At 42.8% G+C, this 14,301-nt stretch overlaps 1 protein-coding gene and 1 long non-coding RNA gene across 3 annotated transcripts in view; one reads left to right on the top strand and one right to left on the bottom strand.

The window, feature by feature from the left end:
- The window catches only part of heca (hdc homolog, cell cycle regulator), a 141,017-nt gene that overhangs the window by 74,154 nt on the left and 52,562 nt on the right, over positions 1-14,301 (bottom strand). The gene's annotated exons all lie outside the window — the stretch shown is intronic.
- LOC105736184 (chymotrypsin inhibitor) lies at positions 6,209-7,116 on the top strand. The gene is made up of 3 exons (XR_015290525.1): positions 6,209-6,369; positions 6,682-6,809; positions 6,915-7,116. It is a non-coding gene; the product is annotated as a chymotrypsin inhibitor (long non-coding RNA).

Raw genomic sequence — 14,301 nt, 5'->3', positions numbered from 1 at the left:
GACTCGCGACAAAATCTTTCGTCGAAGATTTGAAAGGAGAGAGAGAGAGAGAGATCGGAAAAAATAATAATACGTCGATCGAAAGTTGGAAAGTTGGCCTCCTCCTCCTCCCGGCTGGTGGTGGCTCGTTTCCGGCCGGGCGAGTATTTATTTCTCCGCCGCTTTGTCTCCTTTGTCGCGGAATAATCCGAAAGGCGTGGACAGGGCAATGGCGGCGGAAGTGCGGAGTGTGGATTCTCGAGGCGCGGAAATGGGGTGGTGGTGAGTAACGGGACCGGGTGGCAGGCAAGGTGGAAGAGGGAGGCGACGACAACAAGCATCGTGAAGGGAGAAAAACAGGAAAGGAAGGAGAGGAAAGGGGGAGAAAAGGGAGAGAGAATCGGCAACGGCAGCTGCTCTCTCGAGCGTTTAGCGAATTTTGCCCGCGAGGCATTAAGAGAGGCCCTTCTCCTCCCTTCGTTTCCTTTTTTCCCTTCGACTTTCCTCTCTCTTCTCCTCCTCCTCCTCCTCCTCGTTTCCTTTTCGACACGCAGGGCAAAAATGAACGAGTGGAAAAGGCCGCTGGCCGGATTCACACGCCGAGGACCCCTGACGGGGCACACGCAGCCTCCTCTCCTCTCCTCTCCCCCCCCCCCCCATTGCCAATGAAAATCCTGAGAAACTGGTAAACACACGATCGGCGCGCGGGGGGGGGGGGAGAATCCTTTCCATTCGGCTCGTTCGTTTCACCTGGAACGAGCTTGTCGTCTATCATTTTCGATTTCGTTTTTTTTTTTTTTTTTTTTTGCAATTGGTCTTCGTAATCGATCGTCGAAAATCGATAGACCATCCAGCGTGATAAATTTTGTTTAAATCCGTATTAGACGTTATATAATGATGGGATGAGAAAAGAAAGAAGAAAAGGGAGGGGGGGGGGAAATCTGGGAGAGAGAAAAAACGATCCAATGGAAAAATTGCGAAGTTGCTGTACGTTGTTTCCAGAAACGTGACGTACGCGAGGAGCACTAAATTCGAAGGAGATGAGAATGATACTTCGAACAATGATGCTTCACGGTTGGCTAGAAGCAGATGTTTTTTTTTCCTTCTTTTTTTTTTTTCACATCGCCTCTAGGGGATGTTTTTACCCTCTTCCGAGTGTCTGAGCGAAGAAAAAGAGAGATGCAGGCGAAATTTAAATTTACCCTTGGACCGGTGCTTTCTCAGCGATCTCGGCGTAAAATCAAATCGATTCGCCTCTCGAAATTCAACTTTTCACTAGGCCAATATCATCATCCCTTACTACAGACTTATTTCAAATACTTATTCTACCCCACCCCCCTCCCCTGTAGATCGCTATAAAAAGTCGCTGAGGTCGCGTCACAGGCACCCAATGTCACCAGAAGGGCACCAGTTGTGATCCTCTCTCCCAAAGAGAACCCTAGAAAACCTTATTCTATATATTGTGATCCTCTCTGTATTCCTTTAAAAAAAAAGAAAAAAAAAGAAAGAAAAAGTATACGATTCAAAGTCGACCATAATAACGCGAACGATCCAATACGATAAAGCTTAGAGAATCGATGGGAAATCGGCATCATCCTCGCGACTGATTCCTCGCCGAACGTCGATATTAAATCGTTACTCGGATATATCTCGGTGGCAGCCAAGGGGAAGGAGGGTGTTGCGCGAATTATGGTTAACGGGCTGGAAAGGTAAAAAGGGCGGCCTCCACACGAGGAAGAGCGAGAGAGAGAGGTTTAGCGTGGAGTATGGGCAACACGATCGTCACGAAAGATCGTCGTTGGCTATGGGGTTGCAATATTTTTGTTATGGTACATTAAATTCGTACGAGTTTTCTAACGCGACCACCGCCGTCAATAACGGGGAATCGGCGAGAAATAACGGAGGGAGAACACGCGGGATGGGCGAGTGAAACACATTTCTTCCTCGCCCCGGTTATTTTTCTTCGTCGTATCCCCTGGAATTCGGGAGGTTTCTGCAACCGATCGATCGATCGATCGTTCGATTTTTGTCGTCTCTCGTGCGAGGAAACTTTCCTGCAGGAAGAAGGAAATCAAATCGCTCGCCAGTGATTATTGGTCGATGTTTTAACAAGGAAAATTGCTTCCTTTGGTTTTTCCTGCTTATATATTCTATGAATTCTTTTAATAAATAAACGATAATGAAATTTTAAGAAACGATACCGTTATTATTTTTCTAGAAAAAGATTCGACTAAAATTATTCATCCTTGACGACGAGTGTTTCGTATAACTTATGAATTTATTCTTGTTCAATTTTTCAACTCATTTTTCATTCGGTTAATCGAAATTCGTGTTTACGCGAATTCGCTTGATGGACTTTGTAACTTTGCAAATGGAAAACTTTTTTTTTTCCTAGTTTTTTTTTTTTTATCAATTGATTTAATTAAAATTGTTTTTATCCTTTGTGGCAACAACGTTCTACACATAGATGAATAATGATCGACTATGAATACGATTCATTATGACTAATGATTACAAGCGAAAACTTCGTATAAATTTGTTTATATAATTTCACGGTTACGAATCTTCATTATTTCGAATAATAAAAGTTTATGCAATTAGAGAAGATTTCGTGTGATTTTGATATAAACATACTCCCGATTGATATATATCAATCATTTCACAGTGTTAATCAAAGTTTTTTCAAAACACGTAAAAATTATATCGTAATCGAACGTGATTATACACTCGAGGGAGACTAAAATTTATATCGGAAAAAAAAAAAAAAAAACAACAACAACAAATAATCGATAAACATTTCCATCGAATTTGTTTTTGAGAACTGCCCTGCCTCTCCTAGTTTTTCCTTCTTTCACACGGTAACACAAAGCACATTAGCCAACGTTCGATCGTTCCTCGTCGCGCTTTTTCAACTTGGCAAGCGGAGTTGAAGAGGGGAGAGGAGAAGGCGGCCGCCGGTTGCCCATGAAAAAGGAAAGCTCGTGCGGAATTACCTTTAAGCAAGGGAAGAAAGGAAGGGGGAGGGGGAGGGGAGGAAAGGAAGGAAGGCTCTCGAGGGTCTCGGACAACACAGACGTTCGGAATCGAAACCTGGCCTTTTTTCCTCTCTTACAATTTGCATACCTTTCCAACCGATGAAATGACCCTGCGAAACGAGGATAAGGGTCCTTTCTACCAACCAAGTCTAATGGCCTGCGCGTTCCAAAGCATCTGCTCCAAACAGCAACGCCACCGTTAACCGTGGTTACGTAATTTTCTAACGAAGAACACTCTCTTCTCGAAATATCTTCGAACCTTATAACCCTCTTCCATCGAGGAGGGGAAAAAAAAAAAAAAATCTTAACACGCCTTCGCCTTTTATCTCTCTTACTTCCAAAACAAAATTATTATAAACTCTGATTCGTATCGAAGTCGTAAAGCAATTATTAGGGGCAAGCAGAGATAAGCACGCTTTCCTTCGGAAAAGATTAAAAATGTCTTAAAAATGTATTAATCCTAAACAACTAAACTTTCGAGTAGTACGTAAACATTCGTAGATAACAAAGAAATCTCTGATAATGTGTATTTATCTCTCTCTCTCTCTCCCTTCACATTTTAACTCTTTTCTCCATATATAATTTTTCTTTCGCAAAAAAAAAAAAAAAAAAAAAATCCTCCAGCATCAATCTCCCCCCCCCCCCCCCCCCCATCCAAGAGAGAAACACGCTCACCACGTAACCGCAGCGGCGAATTATCAACGAGTCTGAGGAACGTGGACAATTTTCCCCAGGTTGTTTGCGCGGAACGTGACAAAACGGGAGATCGAGGCGAACGAGAAAGAAAGAGAGAGAGAGAGAGAGAGACACAATAGCGCACCGGGCATAGCACCGGGCGTTAATAATGAGCCCAAGCCATTCCTACGGCATCGGTGTCACGTCGCTTTGTTCGCTCTCGCGCATTATTCGGCCCGCTCTCGCGTATCTCGAATAATCAGTCGCGTTTTACCGAAATAGCAACGCGCATTGTCCCTCGGGGTCTAGACGACGACGTGGAATATCACGTGGAGAACAAAGGTCGGGGAGGAGGGGGAGGAGGCGATCGTCGTCGGAGAGAAGTTTGCCACCAAACCTTCCTCCTCTACGAGCGGGACAAAGAGAGAGAGAGAGAGAGACAGGATGATAAGACAGGTCCCAGAAAAAGAAAGTTTCAGAAAGAATCCCTTCCCGATCGTCCTCCTCCCTTTTCTTCTTCTTCCTCTTTCTATTGCTTCGAGAGGAATTCCAGTTTTCTGGAAAACTTTCCCGTTAATCGAACGATTCGCAACCCTTCGACGAGCCACCACCGTTCGTTTCATCTACGTCGAGGATATATGATTTCTCATGTATATCGATTCGTGCAACTTTGACAAACTTTCTCCGACAACCCGTACATCTGCTATGGATGAAGAAAAGAAAAAAGAAAAAAATTCCACTCGCCGGATTAAGGCAACGTTCACTTTCAAGATGCAGTAAGCGAGAAAACAGAGGACCGATTTTCCTCCCCTCCAAGGAACAGAAGTTGTTTGCAAAAAAAGACTTTTGCGGAAGAACGAGATGGAGATAGAGAGAAAGAGAGAGAGAGAGAGAGACACATCTATCCTCGAAGATACTGGGGCGCATTATGACCGATGAAATACCGTATTAAGGGTCCTCCCCCCAAAACAGGCTTCTCATCCTAGAAACAGACGCACCTGCCACTCGTTTTCCTCCTCAATCCGGGACCTTTTTCGAACCCTCGAGAGCGAGAGCCACAACCTCTCTTCGAATGGGATTGTTTCTCTTCGCTATCCCCCTTCTCCTCCTTCTCTTATTTCTATATTCTCTCTCTCTCTTTCTCTTTGTCGCGCCAATCTCACGACACGAGGCGCTTTGGTCACGAGTCTCATCTCTCGGGAGAATAGACAAGCGTATATACACGATGGCCGTGCGCTTATTGGATATCCAGCCAGTGGACGAGAGCAGCCTCCGTCCAAGAAGGGACGGAGGTCTTCGTTAAGAAGATTACCGGATTCGAGGGATCTGAACGTTACCTGACCGCCGATTATTATTTTACGGGGGTGGATCGGGAGGATTTCGTTTCGAGAGGGCGATAAATCGTTGAACAGGTGTAAAATTGTCCGGCGACGATTTGGCAAGAAATAAATAATATTCCTCCTTAAGAATTGCGTAATAAGTGGAATCGAGTTAATTTTAAGGAATTTGTTTTTCCTATAAATTGGATTCGAAAAATCCTTCTCTCCTCGATCCTCTCCCCCTTTTTTTAGGGTAAATAAAGAATATCTTGGATAAATTGGAAGCAGTGGTATCCACGAGACGCGGCGACGATCGAGGAAGAGGTGACGATAATCGATCGATCGTGGACGGGAGGAATGTTTCTTTCTTTCTACGAGGAATACACGATGTTAAATGGTGAAATCTGTAGGTAAATTTAAAGTCAATAGGTTTCCGTGAAAGTTACAACACGCGACAAGCTTTCACGTGGATGAATTGTTTGACCAAAGACTTTCACGAGGGTTAAAGTGAAATTGATCGTTGAAAATTGGCCGACGTTTCTTCCAATCTTCAGCGACCGCGCCAAGTTTGAATCGGCCCAAATTAAAAATTTCTTTCCCTCGATTATACTTCCGACGCGAGAAGAACGAATCCCGTTTTCAAAAGGTTTTCGAGGTATCCCGAACCCTGAACAACAAAAGGGTTAACGTGTAAGGGTATATACAACGCGACATATACGTGTCGAAAATTTGGAAGAAAGGTTCTTTGGAAGAGAGAGAGAGAGAGAGAGAAAGAGAGACTGGCTTATACACGTGTCAACCAGCATTGGCAAAGGCGTAACTGGTATGAAATAATCTCATTTGCAAATAAATGAAATATTCCGTTTTCTTTGTTTATCAATTTGAAGAATATTTGTTCAATGATTTATCGTTTGAGAATGTTTGTTCTTCTTCTTCTTCTTCCCTGCCACGAAAAACACGACGCCTCGACGTTCTTTCTCGCACGAAGCAAAAGTCGTTATCTGAAAAATTGACACAACTGGCAACGAAGTAATAAACACAAAGTACCGGTAATTTCGAGTTAATGAAAATATATATTTATTAGCTAGTTTAGTTATTTGACCTCGTACGAGTAATGACACAAGATGGATAGATCGTTATTTGTCACGCGTGTTATCTTCGAGAATTTATACCCCCGCGCGGACAAACGTGTGTGTGTGTGTTTAAGATGTAGAAGAAGAAGAAGAAGAAAAAAGTATAAAAAACAGGAATTTCGATAGCTTCCGACAGTAGAAGCGAAAACGACTTTGAAAGAAGAATAATACACGCCATGTCCCGCTACATCTTTACGTGTATATTTATTGCCACACTCCTCGCTGTTTGTAAGTGTTATATAATTTTTTCTGTTTTTTTTTTTCACAATTCCTATAATTGCGCGATAAAATACGACGTTATTTAAATGTTAAATAATAATTCGTTATAAAAAAAGAAAGAAAGAAAAACATTTCGCTGGATAAAATAAATATATATATATATTGCTTGATATTCGAAATAATTCAAATATTCGCAACCGTTGTGGCTTTCTTAACAATCGCGAAAGTGAAATAAAAATTAAATATCGGTAAATCGGACGCGATTTCAACTTTGAAAAAATATTATGCGATTTTATTCACGTTCACGCTTCTCGTAAACAGATGCGGATACACGAAACAACGAGGAAAATATAAGATGCGGAGAAAATGAAACACCGTACGTGTGTGGAGCGTTGTGCGAGCCATCTTGCAATGCTCCGCATCCAAATCGTATATTTTGCCCGAGAATCGTAAGCATTACAAAAAAAAAAAAAAAAAAAAAAATTAAAACTAAAAAACATTACGTTGAATCAATTATGTGAGGCAAGATTCTAAAGTAATTTAATTTATCGCAGGAATGCACGTGGTCGTTGACCGGAGGTTGCCGATGCGAGCAAGGCTATCTCAGAAATAATAACGGCGATTGCGTGCCATCCTCGCAATGTTAAAAACCAATGTCCACGAACCAATGTCCTTGAAAACTTCGATAACGGCAAATCATATTGCAAAACGATTAAAGGAAAAAAAAAAAAAAAAAAAAAAAAAACCCAAGAATAATCTCCTATCCCATTCGTTGAATAGCAATATATATCGCAATATATTTTAAAAAAAAATTTCTTTCGTCATATTCATTTATCCTTATAGAATCACGACAAAAAGAAAGAAAGAAAGAAAGAAAGGAAGGAAGAAAAAGAAGGATTACGATATCACGCGATATTCGTGCAAGAATATAATTAAATAAAAAAAAAAAAAAGAAGAAATTTTCTTTCTCACCTAGAATACGATCAAGCTTACGAAGAAAGGTCACTTATCGTGCTCGACAACTCATGCTCATTGATCGGATCTCGATTGGAATTCGTCACCACTGTCGTTTCTTCTCTCCCCTGTTCGTTCGCACCACCACCCAACACGTTTCGTCGATTCGATTTGACCGTACGGGACGAGCCGCCGCGGCTAAATATGCTCCAACGGCTCAAAAGCTTACGTAAAACCTATAAACTTTTTCCTCGTATCGCCTGCCCACCAATCTACCGCTCGACTATTCGCTTGATTAATAACGACACGTGAGCCGAGAAGCACGGACGAGCAGCGCGTGGGCCCACCTTCCACCACCGTCCACCAATGTATCGCTAGCGCGCGATCAAGAATAATTTAACAACTGTTCCTCCTCCCTCCCCCGCCGCCGCCTGTGTGTAACAGGTGTCCGCTCCTAACACACCTACCTATCGCGATAATTCGCGTGACTTCGTTTATAATTCCCAACCGATGACGTGTCCCTCTCCCGAGCGACTCGTTCCCGCGAAACGAGGCCCGTGTAATTCCCAGGAAAAATATTCGCCGTTTCGCTTATCGACAAGCCTGTCGAGGGAAAAATAGCGCGTCGAGTTTGTTGGAATTTCGTTCGAGGGGGAGGAGGAGGAGGTTGGTCGACGATCAAAGAAACAATTTGTTGGGCGAAAAGGAACAGAGATTTCAAGGGTCAGTGGGAACGCAAGGGAGAGAGTGTACGCGTATGTGTGCGTGTGTGTAGCAAGGAAGAAATCCCCGTTTTCTTCGAAATAAAAGCACGGGGAGGGAATATAGACGGGAAGCTTGAAAAGCTCGTTTCTATCGTATTTATGAGCTAGCTCTGAAACATATATATATATATATCGAATGTAATTCAAAGCTTAGAAGTTTTGTACGGTAAAATCGAGTATATATAAATAAATGCGATCTAAATCGTAAAGATAATCCGGCACTAAACTCGAGCGCGAAGGGTTAAAAATTTCAATTTCGACGAAAAGTGACCAGTTCGCGAAAATCCAGAGAAGAGCGAGAAATTGGTGGAAAAAGTTCGCGTTGAACGAGAAAAGAATCTTCCTTTACGTTCTCTCCCCTCGAACACCTTCCCTCCGTCGATTCTTCCCGCGGGAAGAGGGAGAGAAATACTTTTCCTCCTCCTCCTTTCTTTCGCTTCATTCGTTCCCTGGCGGAGAATCGACACCCCGAAAATCGCGAGGCATTGGCACGCAATCAAGCGACAACGAAACGCTCGCAGAGAAGGGAAAACTCCACCCCTTTCCCTCGAATCGAATTAATCGCGGCGTGTTAGCAGCTGTCGATCGAGCTGTTGTTGCGATCGAGCGAGTTTCTCAGAAATCTGGCCACACGGAAATGCGAAACACGGCCAGACACCTTTTTTCCCTTTGTTCGTTTCGCTCGACAATGCGACGAAATAACCATTTCTTTTCGGTGGCCTCGAGGCCATCAATAGGGAAAAGATTGCACGAAATAAACGATTAACGAGGGCGCCCAGCCGCGTCGAGGAAAAAAGGGTAGCTCTGTGTGTGTGCGCGCGCTCTCGTTGACAGGATTTTTCGATGGTTGAATAGAATTGATGCGGGATCGATTGAAAATCGAATTCTCCATTGTTGGGTAGGACTTGGTTACAGTTGCAGTTGGAATGTATTACAGTAGGTTGGAATAGTTTGAAGAATGAATGGTGGTATCGTTGGAATCGTTCGAAGTTGAGGTCGGACACGCGTCGCGTCCGATCATAAAGTTCTCATTCCACTACGAAGTTGTACTACTGCGAAGATTGTTCTCAACTTCTCGAGAGCGAAAGAGTTGAATTAAATTATCGTTTATCTTTTTTCTCTCTTTTATCGATTCTTCCATTTTATTAATTCTTTCTTGATGGGGCAGATGTCTCAATGCATATTTTTTTGTAAGACAATTTTTTTTTTATATATTTTTTTTTTTTTTTTAATAAATGCAAAATAATGTAACAAATTTAAATAATACGAATTAGCCAAGCCTCGCAACTTCTACGCCTCTCGAAATGCGTTGTTAGTCACCGTCGATTACGTAACCTCTTCGCGTACGTGCAACTGAACATGTAGATATCTCCACAAAGGAAAAAAAATAAGCAAGATTAACGATATGTTTTTCTTTTGTTTTTTTTTTTTTTTTCGGAGAACACGTTTTCAAAGTCACAACGGAAGACAACGACTCATTGGAACGGAACGTGGGCGTTGTTTGATCGATCAATTTTCCTGCGATCTTTGAAGAAAAATCATCGAATTCGCTTTTCATCCGATCGATTGTTGCGCGATGTTTACGCGAAAAAGTCCCGTTAAACGAGATTTTAGAGATTAAAACCGCTATTGTACAAAAAAGACTGTATCAACCGAAGTTTATCCTTCGAATTATTCCTTGCTACGAAGTCTGTTCTTCTCGCTTCGTTTTTTGACGACACAAAAATTTAATATATTCCGTGTCGTCAATAGATTTGCCACACGGAAAAAATATCCCCCGTCTATCGTTAAAAATGGCTCACAACTCGACAAGAGCAGAATACATCATTATTCCCAACTGACCAACAAACCTTCATATAATTGATGTATATAACTTGGTTGCTCGGATTACTAACAATTTAAACAAATACTCGGCTAGAATTCAGTTACAAGTACAGTTCGTATACACTTGAAACACGAAAAGTTGAAAATATTCAAGTATCGAGGACATATCAATATCAAGCACGAACCACAATTCTTGGATGACTCGAGGATGGAGCCACCAAGTTCACGTATAACCGAAATTCCGTTTATCGAAGTTGGGATAACGAAGATAACTATATAAATTTCGCCTGCTAGGTTATCCGACAAATGAACTTCTTCCGCGTTCAACCACGCCACAAAATAACTTTCTATCTAAAACTTCTGCGCGCCATTAACTTTCGCATTATCTCCATCTCTAAAAATCTTAAATTTTATACTTGCGCGAACACCCGATAGACACGCACCACTTCGCGCGTTTCTCCCCCCCCCTCTCTCTTTCCCCCTCCCCCACCTCGTCCCCTTGGCAGCAAACAACTTACATAATACCGTATATTTATCCACCGGCACGAGTTTACTGCACTACCGACACCGTTCTCGCTCTGTCTTTCTCGTAGTTCCGCCACACGCAGCGAGGGGAAAAGCGCGAGCCATGGCCGAGCATACGTGTTCATTACGTAGCCCTGGAGCAGTCGGTCGACCGGGGAAAACACGTGAGACGCGTCGACGTCTCATTAAGAAACGAAGCCGGCGTTCGTTCGTTCTTTTCTGCCCCCGTCACGAAGAAGGGGCAGAGATTATTTATCGGCGCGTGTTCGTCCAGGAAACAAGGGACACGTCTAATTATCCTACGGATAACGTGATTTGTGGGGGGCTCGAGAGCATCTTTGTTCACGGGAGAGATATCGTCGATTGCTTCGAAAGAAATTTCGTTTCGTTACACGGATCAGTGTATCGTATCACGATGATTTGTCATGATCAAATTTTTCTTTCCCAACACAATTTCCGCTTCGTCGATTGTATTTTATCTCTCTCTCTCTCTCTCTCTCGTGCCAGAGATGATGAGATTCAATTTCAATGTAAAATAATATCGCTTAACGATATCATATTCACGATATTCATCGTCGATGATCTATTTTGTTATCGTTTCGCGTAAATCGAAACGGTTATACGGCAAACTTCCGTTTTTAAAATCCTCCTCAATATGTTCGGCGACCAGCGCGAGTTTCTCACAGGGCCAAATGTTGCTGTCGGAGAGCATTTTTATTTTGTATACTTATATATATATTTTGAATTAGTTGTTCTCAATGCCTCTAGTTCTACTTCTTCGCTCCCTACCCCCTTTTTTCGTCCGTTTCAACCGTTCGAAGATTTTCCAAAGTCGATCTTAAGTATTCTCGTTTGAATATAAGCCTCTAATTCAACTCAGTTCTGCATTATCGGTTGAAATTCGTAACAGCACTCTCCTATGTTACCATACGATATAATTTTAGATTTAAAATGCAGACGGATGTTTCGTTGATGGATCGTCCCTCTTTTCTATTATTCTTAAATTTTAAATTCCGTGATGTATACTTACATACATACATTTACAAATACATGGTATAATATAATTCTAAAGGACTCTTGTTACTCGATTAGTAATCTTCTTAAATATAAACACGAGCGCAAAAGCGTTAAAATCTTATTTTTCTTGAACAAGAAGACATTTGACTGACGTGTATATATGCGATACTCAAAGAGATACTCCATTATTCCAACCACGCGTACGGCTCCATAACGTTCGGCTCGTTCGAATATCCAATGGATCTGGAAAAAGGCTCTCCTCCATCTTTATCGAGCGCCGCGCATTCCTCGCAATCGCTGGCAACAAGATAAAGATTCCTGCTCGAAGGGAGAGGGGAAGGAAGGCGTGTTGTTATCGCCTCCTTACGAAGTTGCAAGAGCGTGCGAGGACACGCAAGATAACAGCGCCAAGCGGGCGCTGAGAATAGACCGCGAGACGGTAAACAACGGTCGATGCCAGACGATAGCGCGCAACCTAGCCCAAGAAAAACCCGATTGTCGACGGAGCAGCTATATAATCGTTTCCGATACGACGCAGAAGCGCGAGTGTTTACACGTCGCGGCGCGGACGTTTCCATTCGTGGCACGGCAGAGGGGGAAGGAGGAATCGTGGATACACGGCGGCGAGGTCGTTCCATGTGTGGAGGGAGGGGGAAAAACTACGTTTGTTTTCGCTACCACCACCGCTGCGCGAATTTAATTGGAGAGATTCGGAGGAGATAAGCGTGTTCGGATTCATAGTTGCGGTTGCACACGTTGAAAGAGATATTATGGAAAAGGATTTTCGATGAATTTAAAATGTTCGCCGATAAGAAGCGGTAGTCGTGTATCTGGTTTCGTGTATCGAGTTTTCGAGCAAGTTGAGCAGAAGCGAGTAAGTTTCGTGGAGGAAAATTTATGGAATTTGCGTGTCGATTAAAAAAAAAAAAGGAGGGGGGGAGAGGGGGGGGGACATTCAAAGGTGATTATTTCATGCATTGTGGTTTTTTTTACGAATTAGAAATTAGGAAACGGAGGAAGTTGTAACGTTTGTTCGAGTCTATCGAGTGCGGGTTTTATTGGCGGGGAATCGAAACGTTGCGCAAGAAACCACGGAACGCAGCATTTTATATGCAAAAATATCCGAGCAAATTGTATACATATATCGCGATTCTTATGAATTTAACATGCTATAAAGAAAAAAAATGTTGCTAGTTATTCAGCGATGCAAAAAAAGTCTGTCGAGTTTCCATCGAACGAGTCGTTGGAAAATTTGAGAAACGTTATGCAAGTTGTACTCCACGGAACAGAGGGCTCGATACGAAAATTCTGAAACGGTAAAACAGATTCCTTAAACGCAATTCCTCTCGTAAAAAGGATGAGAAATTTGCATAATTCTTCTTCACGATCATCGTCGTGAAGAAACATAGAGAGAAACGATACGGACGATGGAGGAGCACGTGGAGCGCGAGAGGAGGACGAGTTACATCGGCCAAGTAGAATTGATTTGTCTTCCACGAGAGGAGAACACACCGAGTCTCCTCTCTCCGCCACGAATCGGCCAATTATTCGACGCGAAAGACTCGTTATCCAATTTGGCTAACAAGGAGAACGATTGAACCGTCCGCCTCCTATTTTAACGAGCTTCTGGATGTCGCGAGCACACCGCGTTACATCTTTAACCCCCTTTTTCGACCCGTTTAACATTCTTCCCGCAATTCTTCCCTTCAAGACATCCTGGCCAAGAATACTAGGAAAATTGCATGGAACAATTTGAAAAAAAATTCGAGACTCACTTAATTCGATCAGAACATTAACTACGAAAGAAAAAGAGAACCGAAGAGAAACAAAAATTTCGACGATATCCATCGATTCTTCCCGTTATTCTTCAAGACATCCTGACCAAGAATACTAGGAAAATTGCATGGAACAATTTGAAAAAAAATTCGAGACTCACTTAATTCGATCAGAACATTAACTACGAAAGAAAAAGAGAACCGAAGAGAAACAAAAATTTCGACGATATCCATCGATCATTTCGTTCTATATAAATGCATCGAAGGGTAACGACAATCCCTCCCTTCCCCCGGACGAGACGCATTCTCGTTCGCAGCCCAGATATCCTTCTCGATATTTATTCAATTCAAACGTCTTGGTTGCGGCGCAAAACATCCTCCTAGCCGGTCTCTCTCGCAATGATTCACGGAACGAGAATGAGGAGGATGTATATATATATATATATATAAATATATATAAAGGGAGGCCACGGTCCATCACGTAGAGGAGGGGAGAGGCGCGCGCGCGCGCGTAGCCACGTAGCCGGTTTATTGCGCGCGAGCAAGTTCATAAGAACGTGACGTAACAGATAACGTGACACGACACCGTTTTCTCGAATGGATCGCGCGGGACAATTCGCGTGGGCTATCCTTCCTCCTCGTTGACGAGGTGTGTAATAATAATAACACAACCTCGTCGAAGATCGCGGTATCGCGCAACTAACCTAGGCCAATAATGGAGAGAAACCAGTCCACCACCTTTGCCGTGGTCACGAGGATGGAGAGGGAACGGAGGAGAACGGATTCTCTTAATGACATAAATATGCGACCTTTTCACGGTTCAACGCGCTTCTCGGTTACGCTCAACCGTGAACTTTACACCCCGCGAGATACGCTTCGAGAGAACTGCTTGCTATCTCTGGGTCGATGGGAAAGTTGCTGGTGAATTCCACACACCTTCTTCTTTCTCCCGTATCTTTCCTCTCCACCGTTTCTTCTCCTTTCTCTCGTTCAATCGGAAGAGTTTTTAATTTAAATTAAAAACATAGTATAGTAAATTAAAAGTATTATTTTCCTAGATTGCCTCGCATTCCTCCGAATAC

Source organism: Apis florea, unplaced genomic scaffold (assembly GCF_048593485.1).
Source record: "Apis florea isolate Af1SG1 unplaced genomic scaffold, ASM4859348v1 contig_2272_pilon, whole genome shotgun sequence".
Classification (NCBI taxonomy): Eukaryota; Metazoa; Arthropoda; class Insecta; order Hymenoptera; family Apidae; genus Apis; species Apis florea.
This window is presented reverse-complemented; position numbering and strand designations above follow the sequence as displayed.